The sequence below is a fragment of the Ceratotherium simum genome, chromosome 23 (assembly GCF_057802395.1).
Source record: "Ceratotherium simum simum isolate JZ-2026a chromosome 23, ASM5780239v1, whole genome shotgun sequence".
NCBI classification, from domain to species: Eukaryota; Metazoa; Chordata; class Mammalia; order Perissodactyla; family Rhinocerotidae; genus Ceratotherium; species Ceratotherium simum.
This window is the reverse complement of record NC_141922.1, coordinates 9,510,939-9,527,426: the sequence shown is the minus strand read 5'-3', so window position 1 is coordinate 9,527,426 and position 16,488 is coordinate 9,510,939. Positions and strand designations below refer to the sequence as shown.

At 43.3% G+C, this 16,488-nt stretch overlaps 1 long non-coding RNA gene across 1 annotated transcript; it reads left to right on the top strand.

Annotated features, from left to right (window-relative positions):
• Positions 1 to 2,949: 2,949 nt before the first annotated feature.
• LOC147913977 (uncharacterized) lies at positions 2,950 to 11,638 on the top strand. The gene is made up of 3 exons (XR_015555919.1): positions 2,950 to 3,123; positions 7,915 to 7,982; positions 10,759 to 11,638. It is a non-coding gene; the product is annotated as an uncharacterized LOC147913977 (long non-coding RNA).
• Positions 11,639 to 16,488: the final 4,850 nt, after the last annotated feature.

Genomic DNA, 16,488 nt, shown 5'->3' with positions numbered 1-16,488 from the left:
TTAGGTGCATTGTTAGATTGTTTATTTGAGATTTTTCTTGTTTGTTGAGATAGGCCTGTATTGCTATAAACTTCCCTCTTAGAACCGCTTTTGCTGTATCCCATAAATTCTGGCATGTCGTATTTTCATTTTCATTTGTCTCCAGGTATTTTTTGATTTCTTCTTTGATTTCGTCATTAACCCAGTCGTTGTTCAGTAGCATTTTGTTTAATCTCCATGTATTTGTGGCTTTTCTGATTTTCTTCCTATAGTTGATTTCTAGTTTCATACCGTTGTGGTCAGAAAAGATGCTTGGTATTATTTCAATCTTCTTAAATTTATGGAGACTTGTTTTGTGGCCTAATATGTGATCAATCCTGGAGAACGTTCCATGTGCATTTGAAAAGAACGTGTATTCTTCGGTTTTTGGATGGAATGCTCTGTATATATCTACTAGGTCCATCTGTTCTAGTGTGTCGTTTAAGGCCAATGTTTCCTTATTGATCTTCTGTTTGGATGATCTATCCGTTGGTGTAAGTGGAGTGTTAAAGTCCCCTACTATTATTGTGTTACTGTCTATTTCTGTTTTTATGTCTGTTAATAATTGCTTTATATATTTAGGTGCACCTACATTGGGTGCGTAGATATTTACAAGTGTTATATCCTCTTGTTGGATTGTTCCCTTGAGCATTATGTAATGCGCTTCTTTGTCTCGTTTTACAGTTTTTGTTTTAAAGTCTATTTTGTCTGATATGAGTACTGCTACCCCAGCTTTCTTTTCATTGCCATTTGCGTGGAGTATCTTTTTCCATCCCTTCACTTTCAGTTTGTGAGTGTCTTTAGGTCTGAAGTGTGTCTCTTGTATGCAGCATATATATGGGTCTTGTTTTTTTATCCAGTCAGCCACCCTATGCCTTTTAATTGGAGCATTTAGTCCATTGACGTTTAAAGTAGCTATTGATAAGTATGTACTTACTGCCATTTTTTAACTTTTTTTTTTTCTCAGTGTTTTAGTAGTCCTTCTCTGTTCCTTACTTCTTCTATACAGAATTGATGGTCACTTTAGTTTGACCTCTGTCTGAAAGCTGTACTCTTTAACTACCCTCCTCCCTCCTTTTGTGTTTTTGATATCATATCTAACCTCTTTTTTGTGCATTTGTATCCATTACGTTCTTATCATGGAAACAGATAATTTTTCCTATTTGTAGTCTTCTCTTTTCCACTTAAATCAGTCCCTTTAACATTTCTTGTAGCACTGGTTTCTTGGTGACAAACTCCTTTAATTTTTGCTTATCTGGGAAAATTTTGATCTCTCCTTCCATTTTGAATGATAACCTTGCTGGGTAGAGTATTCTTGGCCATAAGTTTTTTTCCTTTTAACACTTTAAATATATCATGCCATTCTCTTCTAGCCTGTAAGGTTTCTGCTGAGAAGTCAGCTGATAGCCTTATGGGGTTTCCTTTGTATGTAACTTGACATTCTCTTGCGGCTTTTAGGATTCTCTCTTTATCTTTAATTCTGGACATTTTGATTATGATGTGTCTTGGTGTGGGCCTCTTTGGGTTTATCTTGTTTTGGGCTCTCTGTGCCTCCTGTACCTGGATGTCTGTTTCCTTCCTTAGGTTAGGGAAGTTTTCATCTATTATTTCTTGAAATAGATTCTCTGCCCCCTTGTCTCGGTCTTCTCCTTCCGGGACACCTATAACACGGATGTTAGTGCGCTTGATGTTGTCCCAGAGGTCCCTTAGACTGTCCTCACTCTTTTTAATTCTTTTCTCTTTTACCTGTTCACCTTGGGTAATTTTTCTAGTCTTTCGTCCAGCTCACAGATCCGTTCTTCTGTATCCTCTACTCTGCTTTTGAGTCCCTCTAATGAATTTTTCATTTCCAGTATTGTATTCTTCATTTCTGATTTGTTCTTTTTTATATCTTCCATTTCTTTGTTGACATTCTCACTGAGTTCATCTATTCTTCTCTCCAGATCAGTGAGCATCCTTAACACTCTTAGTTTGAACTCTGTGTCAGGTAGGTTGCTCATTTCTGTTTCACTTAGTTTCTTTTCTGGGGTTTTGTCCTGTTCCCTTACTTGGAATGTGTTCTTTTGCCTCCTCATTTTGCCTCTTTCCCTGTGCTTGTGTCTACGTATTAGGTAGGTCAGCTCCGTCTCCTGCTCTTGGATAGGTGACCTTATGTAAGTGATGCCTTAGGAGGTTTCCAGTGTGCTTCCATCAGTTCTTAATATTCCAGGGGTGACCCCTATGTGGGCTACGTGTGTCCTTCTGTTGTGGCCTGTTTGCTCTCCCTGTAGGCACCCAGGGAGGCCGAGTTATGCTCCTGGCCGGCTGTTGTAATGCTCAGCTGCTTGTAGTTGTTGTGGGCCCTTCAGTCTCTTTATCAGCTGTGGGGAGCCCCAGCACAGTTGGCTGCAAGTTCGAATACCACATTTGTGTTGCAGTATTTCTTTTAAGTGAGTAGGCCCCCAGCGTGGCAGGTTGTTAGGCTCAGGGCCTTACAATTGCTGTAAACCTCTAGCCTATTATGTCTCTTGTCAGCTCTCTGAGGATTGCAGCTGGGTGGGGCTGGCCTCAGGCACAGGAGCACCCAATTGTTTCAGGCTTTGGAAAGTGGGGCAAACCTCCTCTGTGGGTTTTTAGAAGCACAAGTCTTCTGCAGCTGAGAAGCCCTGCCGCCCACAGGTCCACACACACAGTCAACACAGTCCTGCCCTGTTTGAGCACCCCGACCTCCCCAAGCAGACCCAGTCTCTCCACGGCGGGAGCCCCACACACTCCACCACCGCCCCACACTCTCCACCCGCTCCTTGTGCACACCCTGCCCCGCTCAAGTTGGCTCAGTTGCCAGGCAGCAGAGAATCCAGTCACCAATCTACGCAGGCCCACAAGTTGCCTGAGGGCTTGTTGTTGGGTGGGGCCAGTCTCTAGGGTGGGCTGCCTGCCCTGGCTGAGCTGGATTAAATCGGTGCTCTAGCGGGTGGGGCAGACCCTGGGCTAGCAGGCCTCAGGGAGAACTCCAATGGCTTCTGTGTCAGCTTGCCCACACCAGGCCACAACAATGGCCGCCGCCAATGTCCCAGTCCCTGGAGAGGTCTCACCCCTCACCAAGATGCACTCAGGGCCTATTAGGTGAGTCTCTTTTCACCACAGCACTGTGCACCCTTCTTTCTGGTGATTTTAGGATGCTTTCTGAAACGGGTGAGTTTGCGTGCGGGCCCAAGAGCTGGTTTTAGTTTCTTTGTGAACCAGGTTTTCTGGGGGTGCTCCCCAGTCCTTTAGTAGCAGGCAAAGTCAGATATTATGCCGCTGGTCTCGATTGTGCTGTGTTCACAAAATGCCCACGGCGGGGGCGCTCCCCGGCTCAGGGCCCCACGCCTCCAGGGAGGCTGCGCACCTGTGAGCTGCTCCCAGCGGCCGTGAAGCTGGCGGCTTGTGAAGGCGGCATTTTTCCTCTCCAGAAGGGAGTCTCTCCCTCTTCCACCTCAGTTAGGATTGTCCGTTGTTGCAGGAGTTCCTCTTATCCAGTTTTCAGTTCTGTCTCAGGGGTAATTTTTCCACGAGTAGTTGTAAATCAGCTGTGTCCACGGGAGGAGGTGAGTTCAGAGTCTGCTTACGCTGCCATCTTGACTCTGCCTCTCAGAATATGTGTAGTTTTATAAGACGCTACCAAACTGTCCCCCAAAGTATTTGTATCATTTTGTATTCCCACCAGCAACGAATGAGAGTTCCTGTTGCTCTACATCCTCATCAGAACTCGTCTTTGTTGTCACTCATTTTTCTTTCTTATTTTTAGCCATTCAAATAGATGCGTAGTGGTATCTCATTGCTGTTTTAATTTGTATTCCCATGATGAAAAATGATGTTGAGCATCTTTTCATATGATTGTTTGCCATCTTTATAACTTCTTTAGTGAGATATCGCTCATGTCTTTTGCCCATTTTTAAATTGGGTTGTTTGTTTCCTTGTTGAGTTTTAAGACTTCTTTGCATATTCTTCACATAAGTCCTTTATTAGACTATTTTCAATAGTTTCTCCCAGTACATGGCTTCTCTTTTCATTCTCTTAACATTGTCTTTTACAGAGCAAAAGTTTTTAATTTTAATAAAATCCAATTTATCAGTTTTTCTTTCCTAATACAGTTCATTTTTAAATATTACAATACAAAGTTGCTGTTGTATATAAAAACTCATTACCAAAGCCAAGGTCATGTAGATTTTCTCCATGCTTCTTCTAGAAGTTTTATAATTTTGCATTTTACATTTAGGTCCATGATCCATTTTGAGCTAAGTAGAAGCTTTCTTTTTTTAAGCTCTTACATTTTAATCTAAAAACTTCATGGAATTGATTTTTATCTAGGGGACAAGACAGGGGTCAGAATTTATTTTTTCCATATGAATTTCAGTTGACACAGCACTATTTATTGAAAAGATTGTCCATTACTCACTCCTCTGCAGTGTCACCTGTGTCATAATTGAAGTGTCCTTATTTGACTGGGTCTATTTTTGGACTCTATTCTGGTTCACTGATATATCTGTCTGTCCTTGCACCAATGCCACACTGTCTTAATTAATGTGGCTTTATGAGAAGCATTTATATCGGATAGCGTAAATCCTCCAACTTCGTTTTTCTTTAAGGTTGTCTTGGCTATTTTTTGGCTCTTTGCGTTACCATGTAAACTGGAGGATCAGCTTGAAATTTCCATAAAGAAATTTGGAATTCTGAATAGAATAGCATCAGATCTATAGATCAACAATGGATAATACAATATTGGCTTAACAATATTAATTTTTTCAAACCATGAACGTGATATATCCCTTCATTTATTTGAGTCTTCTTTAGTTCATCTCAGTAATGTTTTATAGTTTTGTGTGTAGATGGCTTGTCCATCTTTAATTAAATTTATTTCTATGTATTTGAGAGTTTTTAGTTATTATACATGCATATATGTATACATTTAATTTTTGATTGCTCATTGCTGGTGTATAGAAATACAGCTGACTTTTAAAAAATATTGATTTATAGCTAGTGATTAATTATAATAGTTTTCTGCATTCTTTCTTTGGGTACTGGGCTGAATATCTCCTATTCGTCTCTCTGGATACATGCTACAGTGCTCCACCCGGATCTCTGTTCTAACAGATTGCATATCAAAGGGTCTAATGCCTCTTGGATTTCTATTGAGTTTGGCCAACGACTCCCATGGCAGAGGCAGGGTGTGGGGAGGAGTCGGGGAATGGAGGGGTGGGGGTGCAGCTACGGTGTTTCCTCCTCTGGTTTCATCCCTATGAGATTGCCTCTAGCTGACTATGTCTCTCAACAGAAGGTCATGGCTCCTCTCAAAGCAGCTGATTCTACAGGGATCACTCTCCTAGTTTCCTAAAATCCTTCCATCCCCTTGTTCCCTTGGGCTTAGAGGTGATGAAAACTCTAGTGCTGCTGGCCCTGGGTTTCTTCATTGTCCCTGGTGGTTCTACTACATTTTGCCTACAATTTTGTAATAGCCCTCTTGTAAATAAACTACTTGAATTATCCTAGTTTATGTGTGCTATTTCTATTGGGATTCTGACTAAAACAGGTACAGAGACTTCTAAAACAACAGAGGCCATAATTGCAGTGATGGGAAGCCAAAATTTTATAAGCAGGTCCTTAGGAAAATCAGAACTGCATCATGTCCAGTTTCACCCCTTGGGTCTCACCACCCTCTATTCTGGCAATGAGGGAAGTAGCACCAGGCTCTGGTTGCTGGTTCAGAGCACATACCACATGTGCAAGACAGCCCCCATCCTTACAAGATGTTGTCTCCATGCAGACTCCAACGCTGAGCCATCACTAGGCCTCCTCACCCCTTTATCAGGCCATGTGCTTGCTGTTGGGCAATTAGGTTCATTATAAAGCAGTGAATCCCATAGGCATCACTCCATTGTCCTACTTCATTGTAGTGGCAACTGTTTCTTGGTATGAGATACCAGAGCAGTGAATAAAGCATTCGGTTAGTCCGTAGACTGGGTAAACATCAGAGATGGAGGAAGCAAATTCAAATCTAGAATAGGCATCAGTTCCAATGAGGACAAATTCTTGCCTTCCCAAAATGAATAAAATTCATTTTAATTAGTCCACTTTCAGCTAAGGCTGGCAGATCCTTTCAAGGAATGGTACGATAAGAAGCCTCAGGGTTGTTTTTAGCTTTTGCAATGAGCAATGGCAGGCACTGGGTCAACCCAGGCGAGGGGAAGTCATGCTTTTGAGAATAACTTCTGCTCATACTACTGTGGACATTTATCTATAAGCACCTTGAGCAAGCATGGTGTTGTTGGGAAAGGAGGCTGAATATTATCAGTCTAAAACCCTAGCCACCTGATTATTAAGGACCTCTTCTGCAGAAAGTCATATTGGTGAATAATTTCAAGGGACACAATTCAAATTTTTGTTATTATTGAAATAAGACACAGACGATTCACTTACACAAAAAATAAGTTACTGGAGAGGTATGAGGCAGCTTACATAATGGAAAGGGATATTGAAGATCCAGACATTAGAAGGCATCCAGGCTACAGGAATTGAGAGGGTAGTTACAGGGACTATATAATTTACCATCTCAACCAGGACACTTTGGAGAGTGAAAGGGACTGTTGTCAGTAATTGTTTTGGGACAACAAGTATGCATTGCAGCATGTGGTCCCATAGGGATAGTCTCTTTGGACTTTCCAGTCAGGAAGCTTCAGCGCCAGCTGTTTCGCATCCTTTAGCCTCTCCACTTAAATTTCAAATTCTAGGGAGAGAGACAAATTGCAGAACTTGGGTCACGTATCCATACCTTGGGCAGGGGAAGGTAGGAAAACTTGACTGATGGTCTCACTGAGACTGAACTCAAGAGCAGAGAAGTACCCCAGGCTATCTTAAAGGGAAGTCAAAAAAAAAAAAAAAAAAACTCTTGCCAGATTAAAAAAAATAATTACTAGGCAGGCAAAACAGCAAATGTCTATTCCTTCAAAGGAGGCATATAAGGAATAACTGAGCCCCAAATGACATATTTTCCTATAGACAAAGTGCATGCTTGAAATTTCTGCTGTGTGGTGCCATGCAGTGAAAAGAACATGGTTGTTTGGAGTTGGGAGTCCTGAGTTGAAGCCCTGACTCCATCACTTTTCAGCCGGTGCAACCTCATGCAAGATACTGGACCTCTTTTAGACTCTGTCACTTCACCTCTAACGCGGGGCTCAAGAAGCCTGATAGGAGGAGGATTGTTCTGAACACTGAGGGAGACAAGGTATGCAAATGTCTACGGGAGTCTGGCTTGCTGCAGATTCTCAATGACTCCTCTCCCTCCACCACCTGTACCTTATTCTTTTCTCAAAAACAAGTTGACATTCTTGTAGTAGAAATGGAATTGTTCAGTCTTTGGATAGATGGATATGGATTCGATTCTTGATGCTGCCGTTTATAGCTATATGATTTGGGGCAAGTTTTGTAACTTCTCCAAGCTTTAATTTCTTTAAAAGGGAGAGCAATATCCACTTCAGGGTATTTTATGAGGCTTAAATGTGATGAGAGTTTTGAAAGTGTCTGGCACCCTTTCCAGCACCAGTAGGTGCTCAATGAACATAGTAGAATTAGCTTGCTCATTTCTGGCTCATCAGAGCTACTGGGTGCTTCTGGGATAAACAAGAACCCCTGCAGCAAGAGAAAATGTTCTCGAATCACAGAGCAAACAAGCAATTTGTCAGGAATCCACGAGATAAGAAGGCGTGAATAATTCCCAGGGTATCTCTAAGGTAGAATGACAGTCTCTGGTGGTTCTGGAAGGGTCTGTTAAAATGGGCTACCAGAAGGAGCCTGCATTTGAACAGAGAAATTCCTCCTCTTCTTGGATGAAACTCTGAATGCCCTGGACTTGTTTTTCTTCCTCTCATTTTCCTCCAGTTGCCGCTGTCAACTGAGGAGCTTTGAGGATCAAAAGCAAACCTAGAAAGCTGGACTGGAAAGGAGGGGTGAGTTTTATTTCCATATCTGGCATTTTGTACTTGACTTTAGGAAATCACTACCTACCCCCAACCTCAGTTCTTTCATCTATAAGAGAAAATGGGACTTTGCAGAATTGGCAAGAACCAAACACAGGTGCCGTCCCCTCTTCCATCCCTGACCACGGTGCATCATGAATGCATCCGGGCACTGTTTCCTGCTGAGCCCAGAGGGGCTTCCACTCTCTGCTCTAGGCAGCCACTATGATCAGTCAACGCGAGATCATGAAATAAGCAGTGTTTAGAGGAGCAATAATAACAGCTAAGGCTATTTAAGTGCTTTCTGTGTGTTTTATATACTTTAACTCATTCATGCCTCACAACAACGCTAACTCTTAGGCATAATTCTTACCCCCATTTTACAGATGCAGAATCATAGGACTAAGTGATTCCTGAGAAAGGAATTGATTGAGAGCCCTTCTCCTCACTTGTTTGTCTTGACTGGGAGCAAAGAGGAGGGAATTCCTGCTAATGCTTGTACCCTCTCAGGGAAGTCCTACAAAGATGCTTCTGTCCCCCTCTCTTCTCTAGTGCCAAGTACGTTTGTCTACTAGAGGGGAGAAATGTTGTACCCCATTGGTCAGAGTGACACCAATAGATGTGAAACTGATTTGGAACTATGTTCTCAGAGGCCCGGCTGGTTCATATGCTGTGTCCCTCTCTCAACTTGTTCTCAGTCTCAGCACAGCCTGGCAGCACCAGCACCCTGCCCAGACCCTCTGCTACCCACATGTTCATACTCTGATCAGTTTGTTAGGTGGGAGTAGGAGTGGGGGTGGGAGGCCCATCTGACCTGCATATAAGCCTTGGGGCTGTATTATCAGTCTAGCTCTCAATGGTGAATCCTGCAGAAGGAGGAAGACTGGGCACCTGTCTGGCCAATGACAAACTGACCCCTCATGCACAATTGACCAAGGACACTTGTGCATGTACTCACCCTCAGCCTGGAGACAGGGCTGGATGTTTAACCTTTACCTCCTTACTCTGAGATCCCTTAGAGCTCCGACATTCTGTGGTCCCGTCGTCAGAATCTTTTTCTTTGGGACTGGCTGTGATCTTAGGTGATTCTGGTTTTCTCTGCATTTTTTCTTCTCTCTCTGTCGATCTTCTCTGTCTCTTTGTGTCACTTTCTCTTCAGTAATTTCTTCACTGGAAGGAAATTCTACTGGCTCAGAACTAAGCTGTGTCATACAGGTTGACACTCAATTCTCTTTATGGTGCAAAATAAAATATGGTGAAGATGCCGGCCCCAACCCCACAGTCTGCGTGGCTGCCTGGCACATAGTAACTGATAACAACAAAAGGCGGGGTTTGGGGGTCCTTGCTCCAATAATACTCACAATAACAGTCACTCACTTATTTGATGTGTTCTAGTAACAAAGCTTTTTGATATACAGTATTTTGTCTTATTTGCACAACCCTGTGAGATAGTCATTATTAGTTCCCATTTTACAGACAGAGAGACTGAGGCTAAACGTGGTAGGACTCACTCAGATCCTAAGTTGCAAAGCTGGGTTTTAAAGTTAGGTTTTCAACTCTAAAATACATCAAGGGAAGAAAGAGAAACTTTCCAGACCATCAGACGGAATCCCAGGTCTATGGAGTTGGCACTGCAGACAGGAAAACCTACTGGTGGGGGAGAGAGGAGAGGTGGGATCTTCTCCTGACTCAGCAGCTGACTGTGTGGCCTTCAGCAGGTCACATAGCCCTCCCAGCCTCAGTCTCAGCTGGTCTCTGTTTATTCAAAACATTAACACTGACACTTGGCCTTCCTGCCTCCCAGGAGCAATGAGGAAAGGGCTCTGCATGCACAGAGATCTGAGGTCATGTCATTGGCATCACTCTTGTTGCCCCCACCCCTATTCCTGCTAATCCTTTGATATTGATCTGTCTTGACCTCAATCTTTCTGCCCCTACCTGCTCCGCCCAGTCTGGCATCACTTTCTAAGGGGTCTGACAGAACAGGATGGGAACAGAGGAGGGAGCAGGATGCAGAAGTCCCTGGGCTTCCCTGGGACATGTGGTCAAGCATCTCTTTCCGGCTGGTGCAGAGTTTTGGGTGGAGGTGGGTGCACGGGGGTTTTGAGGCCAGGAGCATGTCACTGATCTCTAGATCAGAGAACTGGCCAAAAAGACTGCTGTCTGGGCAGAGTTCCTGAGGGCGTGGTGGGAACCTGGCAGAGCTCAGGGAGGAAGACTCATGGTAGGGACTGGAGGATCCCCAGGCATCAGGGTCTTACCTTAGGAATCCTAGATACTAGACTCCCAGACCCCACTTGTCCTGCTCTCCAAGGGTCAGGGGAGAGAATTAGGGCAGGCATATACTGACACGGCCCCTAGGTTTGCTCAGAAGCCTGCCCTGTCCTGTTCGCCTGCAGTTTGAAAACAGGAAGAGTTAACAAAGGCTTGCCCAAGGTCATGGGACTAGATTTGGCCCATCTGTCTGGATAACTGTGGACACTGAGTGTCTCTCAAGCGAACTTCATCACTTCTATATTTTGGGTCAAATTACACATGGGGTGTAACTTAGGAACTGCTCCCAAGTTCCTCTGGAAAAGCTTTGACTTCCAACATGGCCAAGGCAGCATAAGGGGGCTTTTGTGCCAGAAAATACCAAATAAGAAACTCAGTTTCCTCAAGAGAGGATGAGAGCCCCATTTTCCAGCATTAAGAGGCCTTTCCACTAACTCACAGGATGATAACCTCTCCAAAGAGATGTACTAAGAATCCTCTTCTTATTTTCCAGATAGGTCTTTCCAAAGGAGTCACATCTGATCAAGTTGTTCCTGGCTGTCTATCCCCTCCAGGGTAATGTCTCATCTCCTTACCTTGGTGTAAAAGGCAAATCTTAATCTGACCCAAGTGTCCTCTCCGATGTTCTCTCTCCACACTTTTTACACTGTTTTTCACACAGCTGCACTTCCCGGGACCCGGGCACACTGGAATCACCTCATTTGTTGGACTTGCTGGATCTTTGCATATTCTCTAATTCCATGTGGATTTATTGAGTGTCTCAGGTGTACCACACTGTGTTCTAGGCTCAGGGAGAGAGAAGAAGACAGTCAAATTTCTTACATTATAATGATAAACGGACATCAAACTAACAAATAAATAAATATATAAACAGTGTTGGAAAGAAATACTCCTCAGAGAGTTAATGCCAGATAAAGGGATAGAGAGTGATAGAGGCCACCATTTTAAAGCATGTGGATGAGGAAGGTACCTCTGAGGAGAGGATGTTCAAGTAGAGACCTGAATTAAAGGAGCGAAAAAGCCATAAAAATATCTGGGGAACGAGGGGAGATTCTAGGCTGGGGTAACAGTGGGACGATTAGTGCACAAGATCAAGGAGAATCATTCACAATAGCCAAGACGTGGAAGCAACCCAAGTGTCCATAAAAGGATGAATGGATAGAGAAGATGTGGTATATATACATATACATAATGGAATACTATTCAGCCATAAAAAAGACAAAATCGTTCCATTTGAGACAACATGGATGCACCCTGAGGGTATTATGCTAAGCAAAATAAGCCGGACAGAGAGATACAAGCTTCGTATGGTTTCACTCATATGTGGAAGATAAACAAACACATGGATAAGGAAAACAGATTGGTGGTTACCAGAGGGGAAGGGGGTGGGGGGGTGGGCAACAGGGGTAAAGGGGCACAAATATATGGTGCTGGATAAAAACTGGACAATTGGTCGTAAACACGAAGTAGTCTGTACAGAAACTGATATATAATAATGTACACCTGAAATTACACGTTATAAACCAATATGACCTCAATAAAATAAATAAATAAGAAAATTAAAGTCTCTAAAAATTAAAAGTTAAAATTAAAACAAAAGATCTAAAAATTAATAATATGAACATTGGACAGAGGTAAAAAAAAAAGTTTCTTGCTTTTACAGAGTTTACATTTAAGCAGAGGAGATAGACACTAAAGAAATAATCCAATGACACCTGTCACAAACAATCACCCAAATGAGAAATAATAGTGTAGTGTGATGCATATTGTTACAGGGGAACATGCACCAGTCTGGGTATGTCGGACCAATTCTTGCAATTGTCCAGCTCCACTTTCTTGAGTCTCTGCTCCATGTCTAGCATATCTCAATGTGGGTAGAACCTTGGTGATGGTCAAATAGAACATGTTCTGAACTTGCCTTCTCATTCGAACCATCTGGAGTGCTGCTATAATATGCTGATGTCTAGCCTTGCCATGTACCTATCGAGTCGGACTCCCTGAGGAGACATCCAGACCTTTTAATGTTAAAGAGTGGGTGTGACACTAAGTCACCCCTCTGGCAGCCCCATCCAACACTTCAACATTTTTTGTCTGGTGTCCTCATGCTTGTACATCTCTAATGATAGGGGAGCTCACCAACCACCCCCACCCCCAGTAAAATCCTATCCCTATTGAGCTGCTCAAATCATTAGAAATCAGTCCTTGGTGTTGAGCAGAAATCCAACTGGCTATGGTCCTGCAGTTTTGATCAAAGTTGTATAGTAGAGGCCTATGGCCCTTAGAGATGTTTTGTTTTATTGCCTGGAGTTTCAATGTTTAAAATTAATTATTAGCAACAGAAACAGAGAGATTTTATTTATCTGGCTTCTCTTGAAAAATCAGACGATCTGTAAACAGGGCTGGTTTCTTAAAGGGCAGAATGGCAGGAGCTGAGCAACTGTGGCCTGATTTTAGTTGGGGCACACGTGAACCATAATGCCACCATCCCCGGCTCACTATGTCACGTTCACCTGGTCCACCTCTCTCCTTTTCGTCATCCGCCCAACCTCTCTAGGTGTTGAGTTTGAGACCTCGCTTTTCCGTCTCTGCTTCTGGGAAGGTCAACAGTTCTCCACTGTCCTCCATCTGATAACCTACCCTGCCCTGGATTCAGCGACCATCGCTGTCTTGAGCTTTCCCAAACCCAACATCCTCAGTGCTTTCAGCTCCCCAGCAGGATCAGGTTTCCAGACTCTCCACCATCTTGGTTTCTCCTTCGAATTCTTCGGTCTGTTAAGTTTTCTCCAAAAGTAAGAAGCAAAATCCGCTTCTTGGGTGGCCAATGCAGCTTAGTCACTGTGGATTTTCAGGTTCGTTTCCTTCTTAAGAATCCTGGGTTTGTACTTCATATTTCTCCAAGTCCTCCCCCCACCGCTCTTGTTTCATTTCATTCAACGTACCTTTGACATTTTAATTTTACCCTCCTTTCATTTATCCTCCGCCTGCCTAATTCTCCCACGCATTAGTCATGATTTTATTAAGAGATTATTGCTTACCTACGAAATAAATCTCCTCAGATCTCAGTAGCTGCCAGTTCAGGTTCAGTTAATAATGTCCTCCTTGATCTTTTGCAAACAGTTTCACACTTCATTAAGAATCTTAGTAAACCTTCCCAACACACATACATGCACATACGCTTACCCACACACTGAGGTGCAGCAGAAGACTAACTTATTTATTCTTGTGACTTTCTGACAGGTAGAAAATTGTCTTTATTGGAAGGCATACTTTTATAAGTGTTTTGATATATAGAATAAAGGTAGGTCCAGACCCAGGTCAGACTCCAGCCATGCAGTGACTGCCAAAGTTGGCTGGGAAGGGAAAGTCATTTTGCATAACAGATGGAGAAAAATTTGAATTTCTTTCTTGAAAATCAAGGAGGAAAGAGAAAGGAGGCAACAGGTAACTGCATAGGGAAGCGATAACTCATGGAGGGGTGGCCAGAGAAAGACTTTTGGAGAAAAGGAAAGTCCCCCTAACTCTCTTCTCCTTCTTCCCATCTTTAGGAAAGTCTACATTGATCGCTAATTCTCTTTGTGACACAGTGCATTCCTTTGGGGAAGGCAAGGCTTTGCCAAGTTCAGGTTTTTACAGGTCAAAAGCAGAGAGGACATGGACCCAGGAACCATAGGTGGAGGAGGTAATGGGTGGACAAGTCTCAGGAATTGGGCACGCAGTGAGGAGAGCTTATGATTTCCATGAGCCATGGCTGGATTCTGAGCTAATAACACCAATTCTCCCAGATGCTGAGGTCCCCAGAGATCCTCTCAGTTATCTATAGTCTACCATTTACCTATTGATCAATACATCAACCATCTATATTCATGACCTTACATTTAGCACAGCAAATATTTCTCTGGCATATTGAACAAGAAAACTTCACCACTAGGTTGGAGTGGGGAGGTGGCTAGTGGGTTTTATAGATTTACAGAAGCCAAGAAAAGGAAAGGAAATTTAGGATCCTACCCCCAAGCGGTGTCTGAGTCCTCTCTACTCTATTACTATATACCTGTAACTATATTTAAACACCTCCATTAGTAGAACTCACTTCTTGAAGCAGCCCAATCCATCCCTGGACAACTATGAGGGAGAAAACACCCTCTCAAGACTGAGGCAAATTTCCTTTCCCATAGTTCTATCCATTTACCCTCAAGCTACACTGGTTGCACCTAGAACAAACACGTCACTCTTCCCATAACTGTCTTGAAGATGTTTTAAGCATTCCCAGACTCGTTTTCTTTGTGTTAATTAGTTCCATTTTCAAAGTTCCTCCTACAACTTCATTTTGGTCCCCATCAACATTTTGGTAACCCTGCCCCGGATGAACCCTTGGGTGTGTATTCCCAAACAACATAATACTTGGACCTGAGTGTAATGTCCGAGACCTGGCGTGACCAGCATGGCGTCCCATCAACTCTGCACCTGCAATAACTTCACCCTTTGTCATCCAGCCCAGGAGAGTTTCTACACCTACACATATGCACCTCCTCTCCAGGAAAAGGCAAGACAAAACAGGGGCCAGTTGCCTTTCAGTTTTGCACCACATATTTTGTGGTTAGAAGAACTTCCAGTTCAGGGGATTCTGCCATAGGTCAGAGAGTCGTTTCTTAGAGACTTAAACTCTAAATCAACGGGAACATGGATCATAGAGTGGTCGCTTCTAACAAGAGTTCCAATTCCTATGGGGCCTTCACAAAGCTATATGGAGTTCTTCTGATTGACTACCAAGAAGTCGAGTTTCTGGAATGAACAGCAAGGCTGATCATCAAATTCAGAACAGGCTCAGCAAAAACATAATTCTCTCTTCCTGCTCTCTTTTCATAATGGAAATATTCAGTGTAGCTGCCATCTTTTCATTGTTTACATTGCCAGCTCAAACAGTTTGTTTGTTTTGTATATTAAAAAAATTAATTTATCATTCTCTAAACACAGCTCCACTTAGCATGCAACAACCAGTCTTGAACAGAGAAAAAGCAAGATGGAAGAACCAAAGAAAAGTGAAAAATAGATTGTTTTTTTTTTGTTTTACTAAATTAAATGATTACTTGGTCTTCATGATTTCATGATTTTCTTTGTTCTAGAGATGCAGCAGTTGAGACTATGGTTGTAATGGAGTACTAACTGAGCACTTACTGTGTGTGGATACCACATAGGCATTTTCTCACTTAGTTTTCACAGCAGCTCCATGGAACGAGGGGGCGGAGGCTCCAAGGAACGATGGGACTTACAGAGACTGTCTGTCCAGGCGTGTTGCTTCCACATCTTGCCAGGTGTAGGTGATGGGGAGCAGGGAGGAAGTTCCGTCTCACTTTCCTGAGATATCTTGTGTTATGTTAGGGCAGCATCTCTCTCCTCAGAACCCTGGTTTCCTCCTGGAGCATGTTGTGATCACTATAGTGATCACTATAGAAGGTGATGTGGGAGATTTGGAGATGAAGAAAGAGAATGCACATGGCATAGGTCTTAGCACAATAGGCTCAATAAATATCACCCAAAGGAACAGAGAGTTCAGTGGGATACTCAGAGCTATGCTCCTAAAGGTCGTGCAAGACAATGTCAAACAGAGACATTCATTCATTCAATAAATATTTGTTGAAAACACAACATGCTCCAGGCAGAAACAAAGGAGCAGAGGGGAGGGGAATTTCCAAGTGTAAAGTCCTCGATATATTTTTGGCAGCTTGACTATACCCTTTCCTAGAGACGAAAATAGAGACCAAAGCACCCTAGTAACTTATTCAAGGCCAAGCGACTGGTCACTGGATGAGACTGAACCTGTGTGTGCTCAATTTGCCCAAAGCCTTGATGCTTCTGCTGCACCATTCAGCTTCTTCTCAGGGAAGGTTTCAAATTCCTGACACTTGACCTGGCAGCTTCAGGGCTTGGGAAGTGAGGACAGGCATGGAGGGGGGTGAGTGCTGGAAGGGGGCTCAGGGCAGGCGCCTCTTGTACTTAAAGGCCAGTGCTCCAGGCCTGTCAGGGATCTATGCCAGACCCAAGGGAAGCTTCTTGGGGCTTGAGAAATCAGAAAGCTTCTCTTAGGGCTCAGCTCAGCCATCCTCTCCGCATCTGAGGCCGCCTTGCTATACTCTTTGCTCCATAATTACAAACAGCCCTTCATCTCTCTGAGCTGGAGAAGGCATGAGGACACAAGCAATAGAAAATTCAATTTGGGAACCAATGT